Below are 18,046 nucleotides of genomic sequence, written 5' to 3' on the forward strand. Positions count from 1 at the left end.
CGTAGTTAAAGGCCACAACAGAGTTGCTGAGGATTAATAGCAAATTAAAAAAAATAATAATGGAAACTTTTTTCAAGATTAAATATTGGTTTGCATTTATATTTGCATACTGTCTCTTGGAGGTGTCAATTTTGCCACATATATTTTTGAGAGAAAGTGCTATTTTAAAAATTTAGCTCCAGCAACAATTTTGGCTAGAACAAGACGTACAGTGGTGCTTGAAAGTTTGTGAACCCTTTAGAATTTTCTATATTTCTGCATAAATATGACCTAAAACATCAGAGTTTCATACACGTCCTAAAAGTAGAGATAGAGAACCCAGTTAAACAAATGAAACAAAAATATTATACTTGGTCATTTATTTATTGAGGAAAATGAGCCAATATTACATATCTGTGAAAGGCAAAAGTATGTGAACCTTTGCTTTCAGTATCTGGTCTGACCCCCTTGTGCACCAATAACTGCAACTATAAACGATTCCAGTAACTGTTAATCAGTCCTGCACACTGGCTTGGAGGAATTTTAGCCCATTCCTCTGTACAGAACAGCTTCAACTCTGGGATGTTGGTGGGTTTCCTTACGTGAACTGCTCGCTTCATGTCCTTCCACAACATTTCTATTGGATTAAGGTCAGGACTTTGACTTGGCTATTCCAAAACATTAACTTTATTCTTCTTTAACCATTCTTTGGTAGAACGACTTGTGTGCTTAGGGTCGTTGTTTTGCTGCATGACCCACCTTCTCTTGAAATTCAGTTCATGGACAAATGTCCTGACATTTTCCTTTAGAATTCACTGATATAATTCAGAATTCATTGTTCCATCAATGATGGCAAGCTGTCCTGGCCCAGATGCAGTAAAACAGGCCCAAACCATGATACTACCACTACCATGTTTCACAGATGGGATAAGGTTCTTATGCTGGAATGTAGTGTTTTCCTTTCTCCAAACATATCTCTTCTCATTTAAACCAAAAAGTTCTATTTTGGTCTCATCCGTCCACAAAACATTTTTCCAATAGCCTTCTGGCTTGTCCATGTGATCTTTAGCAAACTGCTGATGAGTAGCAATGTTCTTTTTGGAGAGCAGTGGCTTTCTCCTTGCAACCCTGCCATGCACACCATTTGTTGTTCAGGGTTCTCCTAATGGTGGACTCATGAACATTTAACATTAGCCAATGTGAGCAAGGCCTTCAGTTGCTTAGAAGTTACCCTGGGGTCCTTTGTGATCTCACCAACTATTACATGCCTTGCTCTTGGAGTGATCTTTGTTGGTTGACCACTCCACACAGGGCTGTATGCTGAGCCCTCTCCTGTATTCCCTGTATACGCATGACTGCACACCCATCCACTCCTCCAATACCATCATTAAATTTGCGGATGACACCACGGTCATCGGCCTCATCAGCGGAGGGGATGAGACTGCGTACAGGGACGAGGTCAACATGCTGGCAGGTTGGTGTTCTGCACACAACCTGCTGCTCAGCACCAGCAAAACTAAGGAGATGGTGGTTGACTTCAGGAAACACAGGGGGGATCCAGCCCCACTGAGCATCAACGGGGACTGTGTTCAGCGGGTGTCCTCCTTCAGGTTCCTTGAGACACATAGCCGAGGACCTCTCCTGGACTGCTAACATATCCGCGGTGGTAAAAAAAAAAAAGGCCTGACAGCAACTCCACTTCCTAAGAATACTCAGAAGGAACCATCTGGAGGAGAAACTGTTAGTGGCCTTTTACCGCAGCACCATCGAGAACATCCTGACATATTGCATTACAGCTTGGTACGCCAACTGCTCTGTGGCACAAAGAAAGAACCTGCAGAGAGTCATTAAAACTGCACAACACATTATTGGCAGTCCCCTACCCTCGTTAGAAGACATCACCAGCATACGGTGTCTCAGGAGAGCGAGGGCGATCATTGCTGACCCCTCACACCCAGGACAGCACCTGTTCACCCTCATGCCCTCTGGCAGGAGATACAGGTGCCTAAAAAGCAAGACAAACAGACTTAAAAACAGTTTATTTCCCTGGGCCATCAGGTCCCTGAACTCATAGAGAGTGTATGCTAGTGTATTGTGTAAATGATGTAAATATGCATTCCTTTCTTATTCCTATTTTACTCCTTCTTATTCCTATTTTACTGTTTTACTGTTTTTTGTTTTTTTAAATTTTACTGTTTTACTGTTTTCTTTTATATTTATTATGCACCGACTGGAGAAGCACTGCAATTTCATTGTATACCTGATGTGCAATGACAATAAAGATTCTATCTATCTCCTGGAGGGTAACAATGGTCTTGAATTTCCTCCATTTGTATACAGTCTGTCTGACTGTGGATTGGTGGAGTCCAAACCCTTTAGAGATGGTTTTGTAACCTTTTCCTGCCTGATGAGCATCAACAACGCTCTTTCTGAGGTCCTCAGAAATCTCCTTTGTTCATGCCATGATACACTTCCATAAACATGTGTTGTGAGGGTCAGACTTTGATAGATCCCTGTTCTTTAAATAAAACAGGTAGCCCACTCACACCTGATTGTCATCCCATTGATTGAAAACACCTGACTTTAATTTCACCTTCAAATGAACTGTTAATCCTAGAGGTTCACATACTTTTGCCACTCACAGATATGTAATATTGGATCGTTTTCCTCAATAAATAAATGACCAAGTATAATATTTTTGTCTCATTTGTTTAACTGGGTTCTCTTTATCTATTTTTAGGACTTGTGTGAAAATCTGATATTTTAGGACATATTTATGCAGAAATATAGAAAATTCTACAGGGTTCACAAACTTTCAAGCACCATTGTATAGAAGTTTGTACTATTTAACTGGAGAATTTCAGGACACTGTACTTCATTATTTGCTTACATAAATCTCCCTTTTTCATTGCAAGACACTAGCACACTGTGATATAGAAAATGGCACTTGGTACAACAGTGTGGAACATGTGGAGCAACTGCACACATTTAAAACTCTCTGCCTCCCCAAAAAGCAGATTCAGGCCCCTACCTGTTGATGGCCTCAGTGTTGATGGTTCATTAAAGTTTATCGTCCAGGTTATCGTCCATTCCAGTTGCTACTGTGTACCTGAGTGACTTCCCTGGTCTGCTGTACTAAATCAGGGCTCAAGCGCCACTTTAAGCATGTATGTGTTTCTTGGCAATGAGATTGCTGCACCAATGTACTGACCTTGTAGGTAAGTCACTCTACAAAGTTATTGTTGATGAGCCTAAAGGCTCCATGTGCAATAGAGGATGCTCTTTAAACCCCTGTTTTCCTGACAATTACTTTGTTGTCAGAATTATTCAAGACACAGCAGTGTCTTTTCCCTGTTCACTATGAGACTGAGCACCACACTCTGTGTGAGTAAGATGGATATACCTCTGGTAGCCTGCTCCTGATTGGAGGCCCATCAAAACCTTCATCTGAGTATGGGTATTCTCCTATGGCTCTGGTCATCAGAGGCAGCAGGGCTGTCTGTCTATGCTCTGGAGAGGGAGACACATTGTTCCATAGCACCTGTTATTGAAAAAAAAATGGTACTCCATGGGAACTGTTCCAGTGCTTCCAGATGTAGTCACTAGAACTCAGTTTTAATTTTAGCCAATGTTTTAGTCATAACAATCTTACAATGTGCCCTGCAGCTTTAAGAGGGGTGATTACAAGAGGGGTATTGCTGGATGGATGTATTTTTTTTTTTTTGGCATGCAACTGGTTGTGGTGCTGCAGTGCGGAAGTTATATGGAGTTAGCCACAACTCTGTTACTGTTTTGCTATCCGTCAAGTGAAGATGTCCTTTTGTGTACTGTGATGGTGATAACCACTATTTTCATATAAAGATGTTACTTCATTTAGATCAAAGCCGTGTGTGTGTCTGGACTTGTGTAACTGTTTGAATCCAGTAGCATTGTGAAAGTTGTGTGAGCAGCTAAGCTAGCAAGCTGGAGTCCCCCCACTTCCCAACTATGGTCAGGAATGTAAAACAGGAAAGGTAACATACTGTAATAAATTTTGCTGAAGAATATTTCACCTGGTTGTAAAAATCCTCTTGAAGTAATGTAGGTTGTCTGCCCAAACTGAGCCAGCTATTTGATTGATTTTGTCTTTGCTTGTCTGGGTATAATGAATGGAGGTTTAACCCTAATTTTCACTGTTGATTTTTTTTTCTTTTCTTTTCCATTTAAGTTGTTGCCACAATTTAGTCATGGAATAAAAGGTAGTCAATGAATTATTGACTTATTGTTCAATGTTTTGCTGACAAAATTAACACTCATTTTAGCTATAGAGAAAGTGGTACATGATGTGCTCTGCCTGCTCAGAGTTGATGGAGGTAAAATAATTCGCTCAAGTCTGAACATGTGTACACTGTGAAATACTTTAGGGCATATGTCCACATAGCGGCACTCTTTGGCAGAAAAGTGTCAAAGAAGGCATCATCTTAAAAAAGCACTCCCGCACTGTGCATGGATTTTGTTTCTATGAGAACAATAACTTGCCCAGAATAATACCACAGTCTGTTTCCTGAAACGGAGTGGCAGTGACGACACCAGCACCTTCCTGAAAAGTTCAGAGATTTAGAAGTGCTCAGAGTGACCACACAGAATAGGGGGAGTGCACTGAATAAAACCTGAATAGGTGCAGATTGGCTGCATATTCTCTGTCTTCTTTGGGAGCAGTTGAAAGCTCCTCATCAGTGTACAAAACACATTTTTATTCCCCTCACAAATTTCTAAAAATATATTTAGTTTCTCCCTATATATTTGGAAAGTAGACCATTCTTCAAAGTTTCTAGGGGTGCTCTTTTTATGTTTGTAGGACAAAATCTGAGTCTTTGAAATGATTTTAGCAAAAAGGTGTTTAATCCTGCTAGTGAGATCGCTGAACCCAGAGGGTTAAACACCAGGGGCCTAATTTTTGGGAATGAAAATTTCAGACTAAATGGCACCCTTGTCCACATGTATTGCCTTCAAAAGGATGCTAGAACTCACAAGAGTTTATCTATGAATCAGACTGACTGGTGTCAAGATGATGAAATACCCCAAATATGAACTTAGTTCGACCAAAAGATTGACCTGATCCTGATTCCCAGAATTGCACCTTGCCAGGAAATGGACTTCTCCCCCTTTTTGCGAAACAAACTCAGGATAATTTCACAAGATAAGGAATTTATGAACACCCAGCTTAATTAACCAGAATGTAGATGGACAGATACACATGCACAACCCCCCCCCCCCCCAATGCACCAGAATTCTTTCCCCTAAGGGTTGAAGAGAGCACATGAAAACATTTTCTTCTCTTAACTCGGACACAACCTTTCCTTTATAGACCCATCAAACCATCTTTGTGTTAATGTAGTAGTTACATTTGTGGTCAGAAATTTACATACAGTGACATGAATGTCATCTTGGATATGAATGTCATGGCAATATTTGGGCTTTCAGTAATTTCTTTGAACTGTTCTTTTTCTGTAGCAGAATGTACAGCATACATCTTTAATAAAAAAAAAACTAGAATTTGGTGCGCACACAAGTTTTAATTTTCTTTGGGTTTTCTGAAAACACCTGGTCAAAATTATACAGACAGGGTCAAAAATTTACATTCGCTCACTTAGATTATTAATTCAGAGGTGCTGAAACTTCCAAAATGTCTCTTATTTTGCCAAGGCCTCTTAACGTCCTGTTAGTGATCATGATTGACTACAGTTGGTAGCTTCTCTGTGCCTTCATAAAAAGGGTTTGTTTACAGCACTCATTGGATTGACCAACACACAGTAAAATGGGAAAGTCCAAGGAGCTCGGTGCAGATCTGAGAAAGAGGATTGCAGATGTACACAACTCGGGAATGTCTCTTGGAGCCGTTTCTAAACAACTGCAAATTCCAAGATCAGTTCAAACAGTTGTGTCCAAGTTATTGTGAGGTGTAGTCACTTTGCCAAACCACTTTGCTTCAAGAAAACCCAACTGTCACCCTCAGCTGAAAGGAAATTGGTTTGGATGGTCAGGAACAACCTAGGAACCACCATGGCACTACAAAACTACCACCTAAATTCATGGCTTAACGATAAACACATCAACTCAACTTTATTCTCATTCTTCCACATACACCGTATAGAGAAGAATGAAATGTCATTCTCAACAGACCAAGGTACTTCAAGAGTGCAACAAGTATCATGTGTAATGGAAATTTCTAATAAACACTTCAGAATGCTTAGCAGTTGTCTTTTCAGTCATTTATTATAGTAGATCATATAACAGATATATAAAATAGGAAAGGAAAGAGAAGAAAAGAAGAGAAGACACCACTTCTGATGCCGAGAGTACGCGCACTCTGAGTTGTGTTTTAGGAATGTTATCTATTATACTCTGAAAGCATTCGCTCACTGCTTGTGTCTTCACGTGATTGGCTCAAGATTTTCTATGAAGCTTTGTTAAAGCGTGCACCTGGCGTGCTCTGGTGTGCAGGCGGATGCGAGTTAGGGAGAGCTCAAGCTCCCTGCTTATCACCACCGAGGTCAGGAAAGGTGGTTACATCATGAGAACATGCGTAGTTAGGACGAACTCAAGCACCCTGCTCATTACCACCAAGGCCACAGAAAAGCGATTACAGCATGTGGAAAAACATCTCTTCTCAGTAACTAAGCCACTTTAGTTCAACATACAGAAACACAGAGAATAATAATGTTCATCCATTAAATTTCCCTCACATTCTCCCCCCTTTTTATCCTATAGGATAATAATTGCTAAAAGGAAAGAAAAGAACTGTACACAGTTTCAGTGATGATAGTTCTCGGAGAGATTCGACTTAACACGTCATTGAGTGTACAGGGATAATGCTAAGGCTGTTTTTTATAAGACATAGACATCTTAAGTTAACGCTAGCAAGCTACATACATAGATCAGGAATAATAGAACAGGAAACAATCATAATGAAAGTGTTTTAAGTCAGGACTAGTTTCATGTCAACTGTGCTGATGTCATCGAACGGTGGGTTATAGTCTTCGTGTGAGTTTGGAGGCCAGTCAGGCAAGTCATCGGAGTCTATTTTCACCATCTGGTAACCAATATTTGTCAGCTGCCTCTGAAACACAGACATACAACACTGACAGAAAACAGGGAGCAAACATATCATCACAATCACTAAGCCCAGGACCGGTATGGTGGATAGAATCAGAGTCTTCCATCCACTGAACTAACACGATCAGCTGTCTTCAACTCCTCCATGTTCATCTGCTCGTGATTGTTCAGCAACTTTGCGCATCTTGTTCAGTGCCTCAGTAATGTTACCGAGTTAACCCTTGCCCTTCTTGACGTGTATTGGTGCTCAGAGGGCGGGCACACCCTATCAGCCCTCGTCCCACCTCACCGGGACTTGGAGGAAACTCGAAACCCTAAGACTTGTCTATCGGCTAGACACTGAAATACTCTTCCCTATTGAGGGTGCGTATGTGATTGATGTGATACTTGCACTGTTATATGCAGTGATGCCTTTCTTCCTCACGAGCTTTAGTCAGCGTCTGGTCACTTAGGCCTTCTTTTCCTCCTGCTCAGCCGGTTCAGGAACCCTCCTGCAGTGGCTAGCGTGGATCCACATCACTCTGCCTGTGACCTTCACTGCCGTTGGGGTCGTGAGCAGGACCTGGAATGGGCTATTCCACCGTGGCTTGTTCCACTTGGTTCGTCGGAAGTCCTTCACCACTATCCAATCCCCTGGTTGTAGATCATGCAGAGGTCCCTCAGCGGGTTTGGGAAGTGCTTCTTTTACCTGTTTGTGGATAGATTTCAAAGCAGAGGACAACGTTGCACAGTAATTCAACATTGCATCATCACACAGTGTGGTGTCTGTCAGTGTTCCTTGAACTGGCCCTATCCCCGTGTTGGGTACTCGTCCAAACAGAATTTCGAATGGGCTTAACCCATGTTTAGGCCTAGTTTGCATCCTCATTTGTGTGAGTACTACAGGGAGGACCTTTGTCCATCCTTGCCCTGTTTCTGCACAAGCTTTGCTTAGTTTATTTTTAAGGGACCCATTTTCCCTCTCAAAGTGTCAGTTCAATGAAGTCCATTTGGAGGTGATCAAATGGTTTGTCTGGTATTGGGTGTGCTGCTTGAGTTAGTCTGATACCTTGACCTGCATTATGTTGTGCACATATCAAGCATTGCTTACAAAATTTCGCAGCATAATTTGAAAACCCCTTTGTGAACCATCTCTTTGTTACTTCTGCTACCATCCCCCCTTTTGACACATGGGTGAGCCCATGTGCCAATTTTGCATAGAAAGGGTATTTTGGTAGACAGGGACGGCCCGAGGGACAAACCCAGACCAAGTTTGCAAGGATACAGCCTGCCTGTTTCCAGACTCATCTCTCGTCCTGGGTGGCAGTGCTCTGAAGGTCCACTAGCTGTAAACAAGGGATAGAAACCTGAGGAAAAGCAAGGTTAGAGGGTGAACTGGAAGCTGAGGCTGCACACTTAGCTGCTGCATCTGCCCTGGCATTCCCTTGAGACGCAAGATCAGTATTGTTAGTATGGGCAGCACACTTACACACAGCAATGGCTCTAGGGAGTAGAATAGCATCCAACAACTCAGAGACCAGTTTATGATGTGCAATGGGAGATCCTGTGCTAGTGAGAAAATTTCTGTGTTTCCAAATGGTGCTAAAATCGTGCACAACGCCAAATGCATACCTACTGTCCGTAAAAATATTGACAGATTGCCCTGCCGCCAATTTGCATGCCTCAATGAGGGCACAGAGCTCTGCAGCCTGCGCCGACAGGTTCGAGGGCAGACATGATGCCTTGAGGACCTCGTGATCTGAGACTACGGCAAAACCTACTTTGTTCTTTCCCGTCTCTGGGTCTCTGGAGGCTGAACCATCCACATAGAGGATCATGTCTGGATTTTCCAAAGGGTCACTCTTTAAGTCTGCCCTGGGGGAACAAAAATCATTAGTGAGAGCAACACAGTCATGTGGCTCTCCATCGTCCTCTGTAGGGAGAAGAGAGGCAGGATTCAGAACAGTACAACGTTTCACAGTGATGTTAGGCATATCAAGTATGATCGTGTTATACTTCAACCATCTCTGTGCTGACAAATGTGACGTCTTTTTCTCCAACAGAAGCAGGGAGACAGCATGTGGGACCAAAGGGTGAGGTTAGAATACCCCACAATATTTCTGGAAGCAGTTACCGCCTTTTCAGCTGCAGCAACTGCACACAGGCAAACAGGAAGTCCAGCTGCCACTGGATCCAGCCTGCTGGAGAAGTAGGCTACAGGTCTCAATCTATCCCCGTGTTTCTGCAAAAAAACAGAGGTCATAAAACCCTTCTTTTCATCGACAGTTTGAACAAATGGTTTATTGGGGTCAGGCAGTCCCAGAGTGGGTGTGGTCTGCAGAGCACTCTTTAGGGACGTCAGGTGCGCGCGGGACAGCCGCAGCATTGACTGCTTGCAGATCTTGGACAAACCTCCACTCATCGGGCTGGGACGGTTTTCTTGCCTTCTTATCTGGAAAAAATAGGAGTGCACAATGGAAAGTCCTGGCAAGGGACAACTACATCTGCCTTCAGCAACGAATCAAAGACCGGTCTTATACCTGCGATTTCTTCTGGTTTGAGTGGGTACTGGGTCTGTCTAGGCCTGAAATCTGATTTGGGGGTGACCACCACTGGTTCAGCATTCTTTATTAGGCCCACATCATGTTTACCCTTCGCCCAAATGGAATTTGGAACTCCCGCCAATTTGGGGTGCACCTCTGCTGGAGTTATGCCTGTGGAAACAGAGACAAACAGGCCACTATGGCCGGGGTCCCCAGGACCCTGGTCATCAGTGGCTAATATTACGCTGCGCTTAACATACACACACGTAGCATGACTTTGTTTGTAGACCCCAAGCTTTTGGCAAAACAACACACTAGGGTCCTCTGTTTGGGACCATTCATTGCCATCGACTGCACACTTCCTGACCCACTTCCCCACGTCTTTCCAATGGGCGGCTCGTGGCCTTGGTAATGAGACATGGGATATAGAATTAATGATGTCAAAGAAATCATGTTGGCAGCAGCCGACCTCAAAGTCCTCTGACACGAGGCCGCATATAACATGTTTGAGAACACTGCGATGAACATTGATGCAGTTGTTCGGACAATGAGTAAAATGGACCTGCACAGCGCAATAATGTTTAGACCAATATGTAGTTTTGAGGGTCAATCTTTCACGTACATGGGGGTCTGCAAACCAAGTCTTTTCAAACTCCACATCTTGCCCTTGGTGAACATGTGCTGTGCAATGCAAATCTTCCTCTTTCATATAATCTGTGTCAACTGATGAGGTGTTCAAGTGTGCAAGCTGTACAAGGTGTTTGGAGTTTGTGTGAGTTGATCTGAGCAGAGCCACCAGACATACGCATACAGAGGGCTTCCAAACCCATACTGCACACCGCACATTTCACTTACTTCAATAGTTAGTCCATCTGGAGTGGACGTGAGATTTACTCCTAATTTGCACATTAAATCACGTGCTAACAAATTTATTGGACATGTATATGAGATGAGAAATGAGTGGGACATAACTATTCCTCCCTCGATTTCACACGGGAGGTTGACTGAGAAAGTTTCGGTTACAGGTCGTCCTGAGATGCCCATTGTCTGAATAGAATTTAAGCTGAGCGGTGGGTCTACTGGAAGTACCCCATGTTGTATCACTGAGTGTCCTGCTCCAGAATCTACTAAAAAGGTTAACACATGCCCACATACAGTGAGGGGCATACAAGGGAGTTTAGAGAAGGGAGTAGTTGTGTATTTTAACAAACTTAATGCAGCTTCGGGTGTATCTATCTGGACTGGTGTATCGGGCGTTTCCGTGTAGTCTTGCTGTTGCATGCAGGTGCTGCTACTAATATGTTTAACGTTATGTGAATGCTCCTGTCTATGTGTATGTGTATTATCAGGTGTGTGTGTGTCTGTGTGTGTGTTACCTCCCCTGTTCTCTGTGCGGGGCCCATTCCCGGAGTCCGCCCATCAGTCTGCTTTGCTGTACTCCTCACAGGGCTTCTGGCTGCTACTGTGGAGACAAAATCGAGCAATGTGTCCCTTCTGATTGCAGTTGTAGCTGGTTGCACCTTTTATCCAGGACGAGTCACTCCAGGTCATCCTGTCTCGGCCCCTACTTTGACCTCTCCCTCCTCTTCTTCCTTTTTCTCCAGGTTGAACAGTCTGGAAAAGAGTGAGAGTGGCGGCGTGTAGGTCTTGGTCTCTTTGTGCAGACTTTGTCTTCTCCTTCTCTTTCAGCAGCTTTTCTGCATGCACAGCATACTGCTCAATCTTGGTGAGGCTCAGGAGTGCCCTCCACTGCAGCCAGGTTCACGGGTCTGGTCAGGCCACTGTGTTTTTTTTTTTTCTTTCTCATGCGCAGCGGTGAGACAGGCGAGAAACGCTGACACCACTTCACATCTTCTTGCTTACACATACTGATCTTAGTAATGTCTACGTTCAAGGGAAAAGTACTGTCCAGACGAGCACAGAGAGCAGTGATGGTATCTCTATACTCACCATTGCCAGCCGCGCTCCAGTCTGGTGTAGTCGCTCGCTGGTCAGCTTCCGGCCACTCTTTGGAAACTTTGTTCCAATCTATACCCATCTTGATCATGAGCAGGCGGCGAAGTTCATGGGTGGTCGGTTGGAATTCTCTGCAAAACATCAACAGTTTGTTACCAAATCTCTTTCCTCCTACCTCTCTCACGTTGGGAAGAGAAGCCATGTTTTCCTTCATGTCAGCTGTCGCCCAGGGTCTATGGACTAAAAGTACGCCATCAGCTCCAGCCACTTCCATCATTGGAAGATGAAGGACTTCAGACTTTAGGTTACGGCCTTGTGGACCCACTGGTGAGCACGTGGTCAGGTCCAGGAGGGTGTCTTTTCCATCGCCATATGCAAGACCGGATCTCTTGTGTGACGGAGAAGCGCTCAGAGGCGCTGATGCTGGAGGCGGCTGGAGGGCTGGGAGAGATTCCAGTGGCTCAGGTTTTTTTTTGGTTTCGACTTCTCCCCCTTTCTGTGGGTGAAGCACTTGTGGGAATGATGCTCTGCCTTGCTGAGGAGGCAGTGTGTGTCGGGGTGGTGGGGCAGACTCCAGGTCAGGGTCCATCTGAAATTTCAAACACTGAGAAGAGGGTGAGAGCCCTGCCTGTCGTTTCTCTCTTTTGTACTCTCTCTTAAGTGTTTCTTCTTTCCATGCAGAAAACGCCCTCCAGTCCCCTAAGAACTTAACATTATCTGCAGACTCTTCTTTTTCCTTCTGTTTCAACTTTTCTTCTAACTGTCCTATCTGCCTGGGACTAAAACTGCCCTTCTCAAGGAATCCTAAGTCCTTTACCCATATGTCAAACTGTGCCAAATAATCCTCGCCATACGAGGTTTTCATAAACTGGATGTTTGGGCTGTCATAGGAACAGCCAATTCTTATTATAGCACATGTAGCCTCACACTTACTTGCTTTTTCTTTTCTTTCCCTAACTTACTGTTTCTGTTCCTCATTGTACACTGTTATATCAATAGGTTATGACAACAATGGCTGAGTTTTTTCAGGATCACAAGAAGAGCAAGTTGGACTATGTCCAAAAATGCGACACAATAATCCTTTAGGTATGTTCTTATTAGTAAACAATTTATCTGACATTTGTCTTAAACCAAAGTAGGTATCATTTAGCACAACAACCTCAAAGACAACTCACGCATGTGTACAAAATCTGTTTCTCTGTTTCAGAATTTGGAGGAGGACAGTACTCTGTTAATTCATCAATATTTTGCGTGCACACCGGTGTGTCTTTGCGACTTCATGATCGAACCTCTCTATCCCGTTCCTCCGACGGGCCAGTTGTTCACACAGAACAAAGGGAGCAAGATTCAATTCTTTCCCAGTTACGAATCGCTGAACGTGAGTCCGTCGAGACACGCACCCGTACTTCCTTCGCTCAAGTAGGTGAGCCGTTACCCAGTCGTCACTTGGGCGGATAATTCTCTTACACAACCCAATAAACTACTCGCGGTTTATTGTCTCAAAATTGTGTTTTATCCGTTTCGGCAAACTTATTGATGGTACCACAGCTTAGCAGTCCTCCTGGGCTCAGACAAACTTCTGTCCGTCTCTTATATCAGTCTTCCTTGACTGGGACAATCTCTGTCCATCTCTTATCATTCTTTATTGACTAGGACAAATCTCTGTCCGTCTCTTATATCATTTTTTAAATACTAGGACAAATCTCTGTCCATTTCTTGTATCATTCTTTAAATACTGTTTCCACTAATTTCTTTACACAAGAATGCAAAGTTATCACTTACTGGTTCGGTGAGCCCTGATGGCCTGGTCTCTCGTCCGAGTTCTCAGCTCCGCACCATAGCCTTGGGAGTGTTCTGTCATCCAAGGATCAGACGCATAGGGCCCACCCAGGGGACGCCAAATTGTAATGGAAATTTCTAATAAACACTTCAGAATGCTTAGCAGTTGTCTTTTCAGTCATTTATTATAGTAGATCATATAACAGATATATAAAATAGGAAAGGAAAGAGAAGAAAAGAAGACACCACTTCTGATGCCGAGAGTACGCACACTCTGAGTTGTGTTTTAGGAATGTTATCTATTATACTCTGAAAGCATTCGCTCACTGCTTGTGTCTTCACGTGATTGGCTCAAGATTTTCTATGAAGCTTTGTTAAAGCGTGCACCTGGCGTGCTCTGGTGTGCAGGCGGATGCGAGTTAGGGAGAGCTCAAGCTCCCTGCTTATCACCACCGAGGTCAGGAAAGGTGGTTACATCATGAGAAGGTGCGTAGTTAGGACGAACTCAAGCACCCTGCTCATTACCACCAAGGCCACAGAAAAGCGATTACAGCATGTGGAAAAACATCTCTTCTCAGTAACTAAGCCACTTTAGTTCAACATACAGAAATACAGAGGATAATAATGTTTATCCATTAAGTCACTTGAGCTCAACATACAGAAACACAGAGAATAATAATGTTCGCCCATTAAATTTCCCTCACACATGACAAGCAGTAAATATTAAATAATTCAAGAGCTGAGGCAGGTGTGATGAGTGTGAAAAGGTAGAGATGTAAGAATAAAGTGCTAGTGCACAGGTCAAGTGATTGTGTGCAGTTGTGTGTTTAAATGTCCATTGTGAAGTTTGTGTATAGAGTGTCCATTCTCCCTTTTTTGAGTGATAGAGCACAGACGCTTGGAATGTCCGTTGCCTGTTTCTGTATGGTGTGGGATGAGAGAGGCAGGTTATAATGGGAGTGAGGTATTGGGTGGCACCAGGAGGGTGTTCAGGGTTGTGACAGCTTGGGAGAAGAAGCTGTTGCAGAACCTTGCAGTGCGGGTCCTGATGCTGCAGAACCTCCTTCCTGATGGCAGAGGGTCAAACAGACTTTGAGAGGGATCCTTCACAATGGCAGAGGCTCTGTGTACACAGCATTCTTGGAAGGTGTCCTTGATGGAGAGGAGGGAGACCCCTATAATCCTCTCAGCTGTCCTCACCTATGCGTTGTAGGGTCTTGCATTCCAGTGTTTTACAGTTCATGAACCACACAGTGATGCAGCTGGCTAGGACGCTCTCCACGTTTCCTCTGTAAAAGGTTGTGAGGATGGGTGGTGGAAGGCTGGCTCTCTTCAGCCTCCACAGAAAGTGAAGACATCGATGTGCCTTCTTGACAGCAGAGTTGGTGTTGATGGACCAGGTGAGGTTGTCAGAAATGTGCATGGCAAGAAATTTGATGCTTCTGACTCTCTATACTACAGAGCCACTTATGAGCAGGGGAGATGCGGCGGTCAGCCGATCGTCTCCAGAAAGCAACAACAATCTCTTTTGTCTACATTAATGGGATCCTCCAGCAGATTTTCTTTTAAACTTATGTTCAGTAAAAGTATTCTAAGAGTCCAACAGTCAAACATTCATTTTCTGAGCCCAATGTTAAAGAAAAATTAATTTTTGTTAAAATACCAGATGGGCCTCCTGCGGAAGTGATGTATGTGGCGATGTGGCATACTGGAAGCTTGGAGTAACTCGGTTGTTTATATCCTATGCTTACATCATGGTTTTGCTAGGTTTTAAAGTATTTTTACCAAATTTACAGGTTTTTAAAAAAGTATGCTTAAATGCCAAAATGATACTAAAAAGAAGGGTGAGAAGATATCTTTTCACCATTTACCTGGCCGGAATCATCAGACTATTCACAAGAAATGGATTCCTACCATCGGAAGGCCTCAAAACAATCTGCCTGCGGTGCCCTACTTATGCTTCAAACATTTTGAATCATCCTGTTTTGATGAGTGAAAAGAATTAAAGGCAAGATTAATGGGGGCTTCCAGAATAAAAAAAAGATAAGACGATGCCATGCCAACAATATTTGCCCATCGTTCAGCTCCAAAAGTCCACTGATGCACTGTTGAATGGCAACAGAGACAACACCACTGGGAGGTTAGTTTCAACTTTATTCTACCATGATTATTTGTCTTATATTATTGGTGTCTTACCTGGTGAATTGTAATTGGTATTCCAATGCATTGTAGGCTCTTCAGAGTATACTGGAAGAAAATAGGTGCAACAAAGAAAACACAGATGGATCAAGAGACGAAGCATTTGATTGAGTTTCAGGTACAGTCTGCTATACTCCAGATAAGAGAATTACTCAGAACATTTTGCATGAAATTCACTCATTTGAAATTTCTGAAGTTTTATTTCATGGTAGTTTCATTTTCATTTATGTGCTAGGAACATGAATTGACCAGAAAGAGGGATATTGCTGTGCAAACAGGTGAACCAGTCAGTGTTGAAATCCAGACAGAGACAGTTGTCTTCAAAGACAAGATTATCCAGTGTTCTTTGTTGGGAGATGAACACGTCCCATTAGATGATTCGTTCGAACTCTATGGTACTGAAAGTGAAGAAATTGTTGACAGTGACTCTGAATGGTTCTGTTCCTCATCACAAGAAACACAAACAACTGAGAGTTCTCAAGAATCTGACTAAAGTGAAGCTGTTGATAGTGAGCTACTCCTTGTCCATGCAGGGAAATTACAACTACTGCTCCAACACTGTCCTACATGTGGCTGTCCCATTGATAAAAAAGACAGAAAAATGCATACTAATGAAGGGACTCTAATGACTGTGGAAATTAATTAGCTGCAGCTACATATGGAAATCACAGAAAGAATTGAAAAATGCCAAGGGATCAGTAAATGTAATCATAATGAGTGGTATTATGTTTGCAAAATTTCAATAGTTGGCTTCACGACTGAATTTGCATGATGTTAGTAGTGGAACATTTTATGCACTGAGAAGAGACTATGTTCTACCTGCCATTGCCAATGAATGGCAGAAAGAACAAGAACAAGTGAAGTGATGCATTAGAGAACAGGGTGAACCCCTTATGCTTGCTGGTGATGGCCATGCAGATTCACCTGGACACAGTGCCAAATATTGCACTTACACAATGATGGACATTGATACAGATAAAGTAGTTGACTTTGAAGTAATACAAGTCATGGATGTGAAAAATTCCAATGCTTTAGAAAAGCAAGGATTCATTACCACATTATCAAGGATTGAAAGTGAGTGTGAGGTGCTTGGTGTTTCAACAGATAGACACATCCAGATAAAGTATGAGAGAGGAACACCCTAACAAGATTCACCAAATTGATCCTCGGCACTTGTCAAAGGCAGTAACTAAAAAGATTGCTGCTGCATCATAGAAATTGTAGTGAACTTCTTGAGTGGAATCAGTCCATAGTCAGTCACTTCTGATGGTCAGTTGATTCCTGTGGTGGGGACCCAGACAACTTGGTGGAGAGATGTACTTCATCACATTTACTTCACATCGCATTGTGAAATGCCACCAATGGCTGTTATTACAGGGAGTGTGAACATGGTCCATTGGCACCAGAATTACAAAAAAAGAAGAAATGGATGAAGCCAAGCTCTCTAGCCCATACGGAATTGACCAAGATAATAAAAGATAAAGGCTTCTTTAAGATCTCAAACAGTGCTGTCTTGGAGTGGTGACAACTATGTTGGCAGTATATCAGTCACTCTACCTGAAGTACCTTCCCAAAATCCAGCATTTCAGGTATGACATGATGGTGGCTGGTACACACCTTGCTGCTCTGGATCACAGCAAGAATGCAGAAAGGAATCGTGTAAGTTTTACTTTGTCTTTTCATTATAAATTGTTGTATTATTTCATGAAAAAAAGGTTTGTAATGAATGTAATATCTACATTCACAGTGTAAAAATTAATTTGCTTTCCGTGTTTCTCTGTTCAGGCAATAATATCAGATGGGGAGAGAGAAGGTGAGGGGCGATACAAGATTAAGTGGAATAAAGTGACCAGAAAATTCACTGCCCAGCTAATACTTTTTAAATTTTATTTTTATTTATTTATTTTAATTATTTTTTTTCTACATTGTGTATTTAGTAGTTTTTATAAACCACTAATAAAATCAACTGTTCTTGTGCAGTAAGAATTGCAAACATTTTGTATAAATGTTTTGTAATAAACTAATAAATAAACATAACAATTGGCATTAAAATTCCCAAGCAGTCAAAATTTCATTTTCAGTGTTCTCATCATTATAACTTTTGAAACCAGTATTGCAGTCACTGAGGTCAGGGAATTCTCTTCTTATTGTTGCTACAATACAAGCTGGAATAACTCTCCTCACTGTTTTCCCCACATAGCCATGAGTCCACCAAGTGAATTGTCTCTAAGCTGCATAGAGCAGAGACCCAAGAAATAAAAAGTCTTTGTCTTAAAAAATTAATTTATAAATAATCTTTAAAAATTGGACCAAAAAAATCTTTTACTTCAGACTTACTCATTCAGTATGCTATTGGGTCTGGGGAGATGTGTACTTTCTCTGTCATGAAGAGAAACAAGAGCAGTCCAAAGAACATCGTGATTCAGAAACACTGGAGAGAAGCTGAGAGAAAACACATTCCGCATCTAAAACAAAACAAAAAAAAAAATCGCGTGAACTGACTCATAATATCTCCA

At 42.5% G+C, this 18,046-nt stretch overlaps 1 protein-coding gene and 1 long non-coding RNA gene across 3 annotated transcripts in view; both read left to right on the forward strand.

The window, feature by feature from the left end:
* kti12 (KTI12 chromatin associated homolog) overlaps positions 1–18,046 on the forward strand; it is a 112,422-nt gene that overhangs the window by 75,337 nt on the left and 19,039 nt on the right. The gene's annotated exons all lie outside the window — the stretch shown is intronic.
* LOC132887507 (uncharacterized) lies at positions 14,969–17,401 on the forward strand. Of its 2 annotated transcripts, XR_009654838.1 has the most exons (4): positions 14,969–15,471; positions 15,564–15,648; positions 15,766–17,189; positions 17,316–17,401. It is a non-coding gene; the product is annotated as an uncharacterized LOC132887507 (long non-coding RNA). The 2 variants fall into 2 exon arrangements; XR_009654837.1 differs by having other exon boundaries at positions 14,969–15,648.

The sequence above is a fragment of the Neoarius graeffei genome, chromosome 6 (genome assembly GCF_027579695.1).
Source record: "Neoarius graeffei isolate fNeoGra1 chromosome 6, fNeoGra1.pri, whole genome shotgun sequence".
Taxonomy (NCBI): domain Eukaryota; kingdom Metazoa; phylum Chordata; class Actinopteri; order Siluriformes; family Ariidae; genus Neoarius; species Neoarius graeffei.